The sequence below is a fragment of the Narcine bancroftii genome, chromosome 5, assembly GCF_036971445.1.
Source record: "Narcine bancroftii isolate sNarBan1 chromosome 5, sNarBan1.hap1, whole genome shotgun sequence".
Lineage (NCBI taxonomy): Eukaryota > Metazoa > Chordata > Chondrichthyes > Torpediniformes > Narcinidae > Narcine > Narcine bancroftii.
In genome coordinates, this window is record NC_091473.1 from 209,665,799 (window position 1) to 209,678,339 (window position 12,541).

Below are 12,541 nucleotides of genomic sequence, written 5' to 3' on the forward strand. Positions count from 1 at the left end.
AGTCGTAGGTGTAAAGTGAGTAGAGCAGAGGGCTAAGAACGCAGCCCTGAAGAGGAGGAGAAGTTCTTACCAATCCTCACTGATTGTAGTCTGGAGGTGAGGAAATCCATGATCCAATTACATATGGGATGTTAACTCCCAGGCCTTGGAATTTGCTGATCAGTTTTGAGGGGATGATGGTGTTAAATGCCAAACGATAGTCGATAAAGAGCATCCTGATGAATGCATCTTTGCTGTCCAGGTGTTCCAGAGCTTTCTATAGAACTGGTGAGATGGCATCTGCCATAGACCTGTTACTATGATAGGTGAACTGGAACGTATCTACGTCACCGCTCAGACAGGAGCTGATATACTTCATCACCAGCCTTTCAAAACACTTCATCACTGTTGATGTAAGTACTACTGGTCGATAGTCATTAAGGCAGGTTACTACAGTTTTCTTGGGCACCGGTATGGTTGACGCCTGTTCGAAACAGGTGGGTACCACGCCCTGCTGGAGTGAGATGTTGAAGATATCCATGAATACCTCGATAGGTTGGTCAGCGCAGATCTTTAATACTCGGCCAGGTACTCCATCCGGGCCAGATGCTTTCCTTGGATTCACTCTCCTGAAGGCAGCAGGCATGTCATCCTCAGATACGGACAGGATGGGATTGTCATGGGACGTGGAGGTGCGGAGCCTTGTTCTTCACTGTTACTGTCGTCAAAAAAACTCCCACTTGTCCATCAGTATACTTCTGTCATTGGTCACTTGACATGTCCACAATAGTGATGCGCTACTCCAACCTTCCTACCATTGGTCATCCTACATGCCCATTATTGTGTCAGCTCTCCCACCCATCCATGGATCAACCTCTGGGACCCTGCCCTCCTGTGATCTTTAGAAAGTGAGCAAACCATTCATTTCCCTTCTGGCTGATTCCTGATTGCAAGAGAAACTGGACTTCCTTGACATCAATCCCAGTGTGTTTTTTTTCCATTACTAAAATTCCTGATTGTGAAAGGCACATTGTATATGATTCACAAATGAAACCTCCCCATCATGTACTTCCTCTGGGAGCCGTGCCAGTCAGAAGGAGCTCGATCCACGTCAAAGCTGCGGAGACGCAGATCTGTGAAGGGCTCTGTTCTCCTCTCTGCCTTGTCAATGGACCTTTCCTGTTGCTCTGTCGGACTGCCAGCCTTGACAGAGTTCAATTTTTAAAAAATAACATTCATCCAGTTGTGAACCACTTGGAAAATAAAGTGTCTTTGGAGGCAGTGCAGAGGAGGTTCACCAGGTTGATTCTGGAAATGAGGGTGTTATCTTCTGAGTAGGGATTGATTAGACTGGGACTATACTCATTGGCTGAGAAGGGATCTTAGAGAAACATATACAATTATGAATTGAATAGATTTATAGTTCACTATTGATTTGCAGTTATTTATTTGTTTACATGTGTATACTGTGTACAGTTTTTTTTTGCACTACCAATTAGTGGTGATTCTGCCACGCCCGCAGGTAAAGGAATCTCAGGGTTGTATGTGATGTCATGTATGTACTCTGGCAATGAATCTGAATGGATAAGATAGATGTTAGCAGATTGTTTCCACTGGCCAGTGAGACTAGAACTAGAGGCAGCACGATTGGTGTGGTGGTTAGCGCAACATCTTTACAGCACCAACGATTGGGTGTGGGGTACGAATCCCGCGCGGAGCTTGTACGTTCTCCCTGTGCCTGCGTGGGTTTTCCTCAGGGGGGGGTTCTGGTTTCCTCCTCCCATTCAAAAACGTACCGGGGGTGTCGGTTAATGGGGCATAAATTGGGCGGCATAGTGTCAACATTATTTAAATTTTAAATTTAAACTAGGGGACAGGGGTTCAAGATTCAAGGTGTAGATTGAGGACGGAGGAGGAACTGCTTCTCCCAGAAAGGAGTGAGTCTGTGGAAATCTCTGCCCAAGGAAGCAGGAGAGGCTGCCTCATTAAATGTATTTTTGAAAAATTGGGAAATTAAGGTTATAGGGAAAAGGTAGGTACGTAGAGCTGAGACATGGCACAGTTGGCCTAGTTGTCAGTGCTATGACTTTACAGCGCCAGCGATCGGGACCGGGGTTTGAATCCAGCGCTGTCTATAAGGACTTTGCACATTCTCCCCATGTCTCCGTGGGTTTTCCCCGGGAGCTCCAGTTTCCACCCACTGTACAAAAAAGCGTACCGAGGTGTAGGTTAATTGGGTGTAATTGGCCGGCATGGACTCGTGGACCGAAATGACCTGTTACCTTGCTGTATGTCTACATTTTAAATTTTAATTAAAAAAATACCCGGCACTGGATCATGAAGAACTGGAGCGCGAGAATGACAAGGGGTGCCTGCTGTGGCCAAGATCAGGAGCACCAGTCTAGGCAGTCTTCCAGTCAATGTGAGTCCAATTTCCGGTCTTTCAACATGTACCTTTGCTGTACAAAGTCTGGCCAAAGTAGGTCAAGCTGAGCTTAATCTGAACAAACATTGGTATGGCCAGGCCTAGCAACAAGAAAGCTTTCTACATGGGAAATAAAAAAACCCTTTAGTGTGCACTTCTTGTTTGTTTTTCATTTGCAAAAAAAAATGTCTTCCTGGCAGTGATGACTGCCGATTCACATCTCAAAATATTTAGTCACTGCTCCCAATTGTGAAGGAAGTGTGTTGGAAAAGGCTTCTTTTTATTCTGTTTTTTTTTGCCAGTGCTTGTGGGTTGGATAATGAAACAGGAGCCTCTTTTGTTGGGCTTCTGATGAAGTTTCCGGATGCCAGGTTTCTACCATTACTGATGACTAAGAGAGCTGTCAATGTCATGGCACTGAGAGAGCCTCTGGTTAATGAGCGCCAAGTCCAAAAATTGGAGCTCAGCTCTTAACCCCTGACTTGCCAAGGTGTGCGCATGTCTTGTTCGCTTGTAATAGAGATGGCGGTGCATAAAGGGGTAGGAAACAACACAGGACAGAACATGATTCTTCTCCACGCTGCCCCCTTGATCAATCTTCCAGACATGCAATTTCCATGCCCTGTCCCTGCGGACTCCTGCTCATTGGGCCATGCTGCACTGAGCAGGCCTTTCAGCCCATCTTGTTCATGCTGCTCTCATTTCTCTGAATTTAGGCATGTTCTCTTGAATCCTTCCTATCCAGATATCTGTCCATTGAATGCTGTAGTTGTGCCAGACTCTATAGCAGCTCGTTCCAGATACGCACACCCCTGTGAGAAAGTTGATCCTCAGCGTCGCTCTTAAATCTCTCCTCTCTCACCCTGCAAAACGTCTGTGAGCATTTACTTTATCCATGCCCCCACTCACCCCAATGCATGTATAAGCCTCTGTCAGATCACCCCTCATTCTCTTTCACTCTAGGGAATAAAGTCCGTGCCTATCCGCCCTCTTCCTATATATCACCCCTCCAGTCCAAGCAACATCCTGGTGAATCACCTTGGCACCGCTCCCAGTTTATTGATGTCCTTCTGTTGCTGGGTGACCAGAACTGCACACTGTACTCCAAGTGTGGCCTCACCGACACCTTGAACAGATGTATCATGAGGTTCCAAATTTTGTGCCAATGGCCCGCACAATGAAGGCCAATGTGTCAAACACTGCCTCCGTCGCCCTGTATGTCCGTATCGCCTTTCTCAGGGAATTATGCACCAGTACCACTAGGTCTCTTTCTTCGACCACACATTCCAGGTCTCTACCATTTACTGTGTAAGTCCGGCCCTAGTTTGACTTAGCACAATGCAAGACCCTTTCATGGGTTACCAGTGAATCTCTCACCAACATCCTCTCAAGCTGATTACAACAAATTGAAGGATTTAAAAAAACACACCTCCAAATTGTCCTTTCCAACAGAAAAACATATCTGTAGGAACAGGTCAGTGGCTGGGGATCCTGGAGGGAATGACTCACCTCTAGTTGCCCCAAGGCTTTCCACCATCAGCAAGGCGCAGGCGATGGAACATTCTCTTTTTTTCACGGATCAGCCCAGATCTCCGGAAACGCCAGACACCCCTGAGAGTTGGCCTTGTCCACCACCGGCGTGTGTTTGTACAGTCGACTTTGCAGCCCGGCATCTCCCGATCCCTGAACCACCCCCACCCCACCACCACCCACAACCAGTAAGAAGGACAAAGAGCAACAAGTGCAAGAGAACACTACCACCTGCAGGTTCTCCTCCAAGCAACGCATCAGTCAAGTAAAGAAACTCGTCACCGTCGCTAGCTCTGAACCTTGGTAGGCCCTCCCCAACAGTGCAGTGGGTCCTCCTCCATCGGGACTGAATCAGCTCAGTAATGCAGCACACGGCCACCTTCTCGAGGGCCGGCGGCAATGAGTTTGGCTCTAATGTGTCTCACAGAAGCCTAATGTTCTAGTTGGAAAAAATACTTAACGTCACTGAAAACATGTTTCTCTCACATAAAGCACTGAACCTGTTGTCTCAGAACGAACTGAGGGTTTCCACTGCAAAGCAGAAAGCAAATACTGAAAATCTGAAAGAAAAACAGTAGCATAGTTGGGGTAGCGGTTAGCGCAATGCTCTTACAGCACCAGTGATCAGTACCGGGGTTCGAATCCCGTGCTGTTTGTAAGGAGTTTGTACGGTCTCCTTGTATCTGTGTGGGTTTTCCCCGGGGGCTTTGGTATCCTCCCACCCTTCAAAACGTACCAGGGGTGTAGGTTAATTGGGTGTAAATTGGGCAGAACAAACTCAATGGGGCAAAATGACCGGTTACTGTGTTGTATGTCTCAATTAAAATTTTTTAAATTAAATATGCTAGAAATATTCAGCAGACCAGGCAGCATCTGTGGAGAGAGAATCAGTTAATATTTCAGATCCAAGACCTTTTACCCTTAATAAACATTCTGACTACTTACTTTCCTGGCTGTTTATGGGGAGGGGAGAGCTACAGACAGAAAGAATTTTCTTGATTGACTTCATTCCACTAAAACAGCTTCCACTGGGTGCTTTTCCTTTCTTTAGGACTTCAGAGCCACTATTCCCCATTTTTCCAAAAGTTATGTAGTCTGGAATATTTAATTTGTCCATTTTTCCAAAAGTTATGTAGTATGGAATATTTAATTTGTGGCCTTGTTCACTTTACACGCCACATGAGCACACACTTAGGGGACACTGGGAATCGGGATCAGAAGCAGGCCATTCGGCCCTTGTACCTGCTCTGCTGGCCAATAAGACCAGAGCTAATTTCTACTTACTTTCCTCAGTCTCCTGACCATTTGTACGAGGCATGGGCAGGAGTACACCACCTGGCCTGTCGAGCCTGCTCCGCCATTCAAGAAGGTCGCGGCTGATCTGGCTGCGGACTTACCTTCACCGACCTGCTGGTTCCCTGAGGCTGTTTATTCCCCAACTGTTCAAAATCTATCCATGCCTTAAATCCATTTGATGAGGCTTCTTCCTTGAGCAGAGAATACCACAGATTCACTGTTCTCTGGGAGAAATAGCTCATCCCCAAATCTGGAGGTGATGTCCCCTGGTTCTAGTCTCACCTGTCAGTGGAAACAGGCTCCCCGGTTCTATGCTAAATTTCTTTCCTTTTCAGTCTTTCTTATTTGTTTTTATAATAAATACAGTAAAGGGAACAAAACAGAAGATACAATATCACATATGTGTATAAATCAAGATAAAACTTCAAACAGGATAAACTCGGTCCCACCTCCACAGCACTGGGTGAAAATGAAAAAAATAATCAAAAGTATTGTATAAAAAAAACCCCTCAACTAATAAAAAAAACTAACAAAATCCATCTGAGCAGTTTGTCCTGAGGGTTACATATATTTTGTAGCTTTTGATTCAAACTGTGAGTCAAAAAAACAAAGGTAAGACTATATCTCATTTGGAAGAGTGAGTGCTTCTAATTACATTAAAAAACTTTTACATCAAATGAAAATAAGGCTTAAAAAGTCACCATGTATCTTTAAATTTCACCGATGGATCAAATATGTATCTATTTTTTTCTAAACTTAAACAGGACATGAGAGAACCATTGAAAGTCTTTACATTTGATTAGGACGGCTTTTCTAGCCAACAATGTAGAGAAGGCCACAACCTGTAGCCCAGGTACAGGCAAACTCCCGATGACTGGGTCAAGAATCCTGAAGAGAGCAGTTACTGGATCATAGCTCCACCTGGAGTATAGATGAAAAGATTTCTTTCCAATAGTTTCTGTGCTATATTTTGATAAGATTCTTCCCCATCCTTCTAAACTCCATTGAGTGTATTCCCAGGCTATTCAGGTTCATGAGATCAGGAGTTGCCGGGCTGCAAAGTTGACTGTACATACACGCGCCAGTGATGGACAAGGCCAACTCTCAGGGCTATCTGGTGCTTCCAGAGAGCTGCGCTGATCCACGAAAAATGGAGAGCGTTCCATCTCCTGCGCCTTGCTAATGGTGGAAAGCCTTGGGCAACTGGAGGTGAGTCATTCCCTCCAGGATCCCCAGCCACTGACCTGTTCCTACAGATATGTTTTTCTGATGGAAAGGACAATTTGGAGGTGTGTTTTTTTAAATCCTTCAATTTGTTGTAATCAGCTTGAAAGGATGTTGGTGAGAGATTCACTGGTAACCCATGAAAGAGTCTTGCATTGTGCTAAATCAAACTAGGGCCGGACTTACACAGTAAATGGTAGAGACCTGGAGTGTGTGGTCGAAGAAAGAGACCTAGTGGTACTGGTGTATAATTCCCTGAGAATGGCGATGCAGACGTACAGGGCGAACGAGGCAGTGTTTGACACATTGGCCTCCATTGGCACAAAATTTGGGACTCATGACACATCTGATCAAGGTGTCAGTGAGGCCACACTTGGAGCTCGGTGTGCAGTTCCTGTCACCCAGCAACAGAAGGACATCAATAAACTGGGAGCGGTGACGAGGAGCTAATCTCTACAACTCTAGAATCAAGGTGGTGAACCTCCTCAGCAGCAGCTCCAAAACCAGTATGTCCTTCCCTCCAGTAAGAAGACTAGAGCCACATGCAGTACTCCAGGTATTGCCCCACCAGTTGTAGCAGAACCTCCCCTCTCTTAAATTCATTCTCTCTAGCAGTGAGGGCCAACATCTCATTGAAATTCTTGACTGCCAGCAGCACCTTCATGGGCTTACCGGATGAAAATAACCCACCGACAAGAACTGAAACGACCTCAATCAGTACTTTTGCAGTAGGCTCATTGTATTCTTGGCAGATAAAAGGGAAACCATGTCTACATGTCCCCAAAATAGTCCGCTGCTTTGACTCCAGTGCATTCTGAGTGCGGACAGAGGAGAACATGTGCATATAAATATATTTACTGTAAATATTTGTAACTGCAGCAAAGTCAGTCATGCACGAGGCTGTACATTTCCTCCAGCGTATCTGAAGTCCTGAAGCACTTGTGCTTCCTGTTTTAACCAGACTTCTCTCCAAGATTTAGGCCGTTCGACTTTGTTATACACTGCAACCACTCCCACCTGAGGAAAAGGATCCCTGATCACTTCAGTGAGCTGTGCTAATGAGTTTCTCATAATTTTTAGACCAGCATTTTTCCCTGGCTTTGGAGATCTCCCCATACCCATTTTGTTAGGAGATGGGTGCTGGTGGAAGAGGGATGTTTTGTGAGCGAGAGATACCCCCGGACTGAGACCTAATGGAGCAGCAGGCCATGCACAAATGCCTGCTATTTGCAATGGGATATTTGTGTTCCTTGCACTGACCCTGTTTTTAGTTTCTGCGCTTGTTTTTTCAGGGTCAGGCACAATGACAAACTCAATCACCAGCCAACCAGGGCAGAGTGTGGAGAATCGCCTTGGAAATGAGGTCAGTTTGAAGCTCACTTTGAAACCAGCTCTCTGCAATTTATTCCACAGAGTTTGACAAACACTTTTGCCACAGATCTTGTATCTTTTCTCTTTCTCTCTCTGAAGGCTTGGGCCATTCAGAACTTTTGTTCTGGAGATGGGATCAAGCCTTGGTGGCTCGGTCAGATTAATAGTTCATATCCATGTATCAAGCTCACAGGATTCACGGGGATGACTTTCAATGAGGTAACCTTCCCCAAAGGCAGGGATCAACACACAGACTTGTTGTCACCAGGGGAATTCCCTTTGTCATAAATGTACAGTTGATCTTCTTTGCATTGTGGGAATAGATACAGTAAGCAATGAACCTGATCCCTCCTCTCTGCATTTGTGCCAGCAGCTCAATTGTTAGAGCTTTCTGGAATGCTACTGGGCCACTACACCAGGTATTCCCAGTTACCACCTGTAGCTGCCTGTACTAGTTTCTTAGCCTGCACACACACACACACACACACACACACACACACACACACACACACACACACACACACACACACGTGCGAGACACACGAGACACGTGTGTGCACAAACACACACAAGCACAGACACATGTGCCCACACACATACAAACATACATGCAAACAAATACACGACACACACATCTCACACACATACACACACACAAGATACACACATGTGCGAGACATACAATACGCATGCACACACTCACACACAGACACATACGCATGCACACACATGCATGTACACAAACATACGGATGCACAAAGACAACATGCACACGGACAACATGCACACATGAGACACACACATGCACGCAAGCACAGACACCTATGGACACACGATATACACACATCTCAGACGTGCGTGCACGCACACAAACACACACACACACACACACACACACACACACACACACACACACACACACACACACACACACACACACACACACACACACACACACACACACACACACACACACACACACACTGGAAAATGAAGTGCCCAGGAACACAGAGCTCTGGAGAAAGTAGTAATCCCAGCTAAGTCCACCACCGGCTCCGACCTCTCATCCATTACAGACATCTACATGAGGCGCTGCATCTGCATCAGGAATGTAGCCAGCATTATAAAGGGCCTCACCACCCTGGTCACAACTTCTTATTTCCACCTTCAGGTCAAAGTTCAGAAGCCTTCAGGTTCCAGAACAGTTTTATCCAACAGCTCTCAGCAGTTTTAACCTCCTCGTGCTACCCTAACTCTAACCAAAAATTAATCTGGGCCCACCAATAGAACTGTCTGTACTATTGAAACATTACTTTTTCTTGGATCTAACTGCAACCGTGATTATATTTCTCCATCTCTCCTTTTATATAAATTCTCTCCTTTCTGCCATGACATAATGTGGTGAAGTAATGCATCCTGTTGGTGTATTTTACGTCCTGTGTGGCTACAATCTTGGAATTTTGCTGAACTCTCATCTGCAATGCTTTCCTCTTTTGTTGACAAAGACAAGTCTTGCTGCTGTGGGTAAATAATCGTGTACTGACCTCCCTCTGCAGGAGAAGTTGGGAACACAAGGTAAAACTCGGCTGCAGAAAAATACCAAGGAGCAAAATTCAGACCAAAACCCAACACCATTTCACCATGTCGCCCTTTGTCCGATTGTTGTTGAAGCAGAATTGGTCCCAACTTGTTAACACACACACACACACACACACAGACACACACATGCGCGGACACACACGTACATACACATACACATGCGCATGCACATGCACATGCACACACACACATAAGCATAGATAAACACACACATGTGCATTCAGACACACACATAAGCACACACAAGCACAGACACATGCACACACACACGTACACACGCACACACACATGCACACACAGACATGAACACATACATAGATGCATATGGACAACGTGCACTCATGCAGGCACTCCCAAACACACACACATGCACATGTATAAATAAACATACACATACATATACACATGCACACAAACAATAACACACAAACACACATACATGCACACATACACACACATAGGCACAGATATGCACACACAGATACCCACGCACACATATAGACACACACAGACAACATACACACATGCAGGCACACACAAAACACACACACATGCACACATGCACATAAATTCATGCACACACATACATAAACATACACATACAAATGCACCCTCATCACCCTCATTTTGGCCCAAGCCCGAAATGTTGGTGACCCTTTACTTCCCACAGATGTCGCGCGACCCTTTCAGAGGTATTGCACTGGGAGAAGCGAGTACGAGATCCCAGAATTGTAAAAGGCCCATCATGTGTAACACTATGCCATGGAAGAAACCAGCATCATAAGTGACGCCATCATGCCAGGTGAAACCTCTTCTCGCTGCTCTTTTCAGGTAGAAGGGCACTGAATCCTGAAGTCCAGCACCTCTGAGTTTTTAATCCCAAACCTACTGGCTCTTCAACCTCCCCATCCTACCCAAACCTTCCCATAAATTACTCCAAGATCAACAAAAGCCCTGTCTTCACCACATGGTTAGTGCAACTGTGACTTCTATAGTCATTTGTTTCTTGTGGCACTTCACCTATCTGTGTGGCTGCAGCAAGGAAGAATGTCAGTGCATCTGTCCACTGTACTTCTGTATATGATAATAAAGTCTCATCATCTTCAATCCAAGCTTCCCCTTCAACTCTTTTGGTCCCCTCCTGTTACAACCCCCTTCTCACACCCCCCCCCCCCCCCCCCAATTCTCTGCAAGCAGTGGTTTCCATTTTCGAACAACAGAGTGACACAGTTGCTGTCATTGTACAAACTTCACTGGAATGCTTTGCACCGAGGCTTCAAGGGAGCGGGGCCACTAAATGCAGTTCGCCAATGTGCTGAACCTCCCCACATCATGCAGGAAGGGGTGACCTGACAAAGGGCCCAAGCCCGAAATGTTGGTGACCCTTTACTTCCCACAGATGTCGCGCGACCTGCTGGGTTTCTCGTCTGCAGATTTCCTTGTTTAACGGGGTCATTGAACAGTTGTCTTGGTGCTGGAGCATGGTAAACAGTGGCTTTGTTGTGGAAAAGGTTTGTGTAGCCTTCTCTGATGCCACTGCCACTGGGAACCTGGATGGGTGGCCTGAGCTGTTTATAGCCACCCCGAGGGAGCTCCACCCTTCCATTCCCTGCTTCTTGCCGCTAAACCAATGGTTATCAACCTTTTACTTCCCACGCACTTACCACTTTAAGTTATTCCTATGCCATCGGGGCTCTGTGATTAGTAAGGGGTTGCTAAAGGTGGGATGTGGGTGGGAAGAAAATGTTTGAAAACCACTGTTTTAATCATCCCTCTTTGACTTGTTCTGTGCACAGTTTCAGAACTCCAAAGGAAATGGGCCGATGACCATTTTTCTCAAGTAAGATATTTCAAAAACAATTTTGTCTGGAGCAATGAATCTCAACCTTCCCTTCCCACTCACATCCCACCTTAAGTCAGGGTCAGCGGCAAGGGGGAGGGCATCTGCGGGCATTGCCCCCCAGCGAGGTGCTGTGCCCCTCCAATGTGGATGTGGCCATCGCTCGCCAGACCCTCCCCACCCCCTCTGGCGTCACTAGCATTTAGTGACACTTGACACCATAAAAGCTGCACCCTCGACACTTACATTGGAGAGGAGTGGATGAAGAGTGAGTTTATGAGCATTGCATTGCACCCCTCCCCCAACACACTAATGCCCCCCCTAACATTAATTGTGGTGCCAACCCTGCCTTAATCACTGATACCTATGGCATAGGTATTACTTAAAGTTAGATGTGAGTGGAAAGAAACAGTTTAAAAACCACTGATCTAAATCAAAGGCCTGTCGTTAAAGCCAGTTGGCATGACCATCCCTGGATGAAGGACTAGTTGCAAAGCGAACCCACCAGCACAAGGGGAGCACTGTTTGTGTCCAGCAGTGAGAGTAGGCCACACTTTCGGGGATGAAGATGATGGGCAATGCTCCAAGTGTCTGAGGTTTGGTTACGGAGCTGATATCCTGTGCATGGCAAGTGGCAGTTCTTCCCTGCCAACACACAGGCAGAACCTCAGTGTTGCTCCATTCAAGAGGCTAACTCCTTTCAAAGGAAGGGACTGTGGGGGCTTTTGTTCTTGAAACAGGGCACCAGCAGAATTAACTTGGGCATCAAATCAACGGAAGGAGAAATCTGACTCCTCTGTGTCCGAAGTGAACACAACTTCTGTTGTGTTGGGGATGAATCGCTCCACATCTGACTTCCTACGTGATTGGTGCTGAGGTGGGCATGGGGTGGGAGAAGTAAAAACACAGTGCTGGAGAAACTCAACAGTGTCCTTTATATGGCGAAGGTAAAAAAATACAGAACTGACATTTCGGGCTGGAGCCCTTTATCAAGGTATGGAAAAATGTCGGCAGGTTGTCTGAGCCAAAGAGTGGCAGGGAGGTGGGTGTGGTAGACCACTGTTGTGCTGCTGGCTGGACACACCTCTTGAGTCCGACCCTACCCATAGCCCCTTGAATGTTCCCCTTTCTCTTTGCTTCAATCAGTTGATGAAGTTGCAGGTAGAACATGTTTGAACCGTGGCTATGCTGCTTCGAAAATTTTTTGGCAGTGGCCACAGTTGGAGGCTAACCAACTGAGACAACTCCTCTCGCGTGTCGGGCCCCAAGTGTTTCCG

At 46.2% G+C, this 12,541-nt stretch overlaps 1 long non-coding RNA gene across 1 annotated transcript; it reads left to right on the top strand.

Moving 5' to 3' along the window:
• The first annotated feature begins 798 nt into the window (after nucleotides 1–798).
• LOC138762903 (uncharacterized) lies at nucleotides 799–10,428 on the top strand. Its single transcript, XR_011357231.1, has 3 exons — nucleotides 799–887; nucleotides 7,747–7,817; nucleotides 10,095–10,428. It is a non-coding gene; the product is annotated as an uncharacterized lncRNA (long non-coding RNA).
• The last annotated feature ends 2,113 nt before the right edge of the window (nucleotides 10,429–12,541 follow it).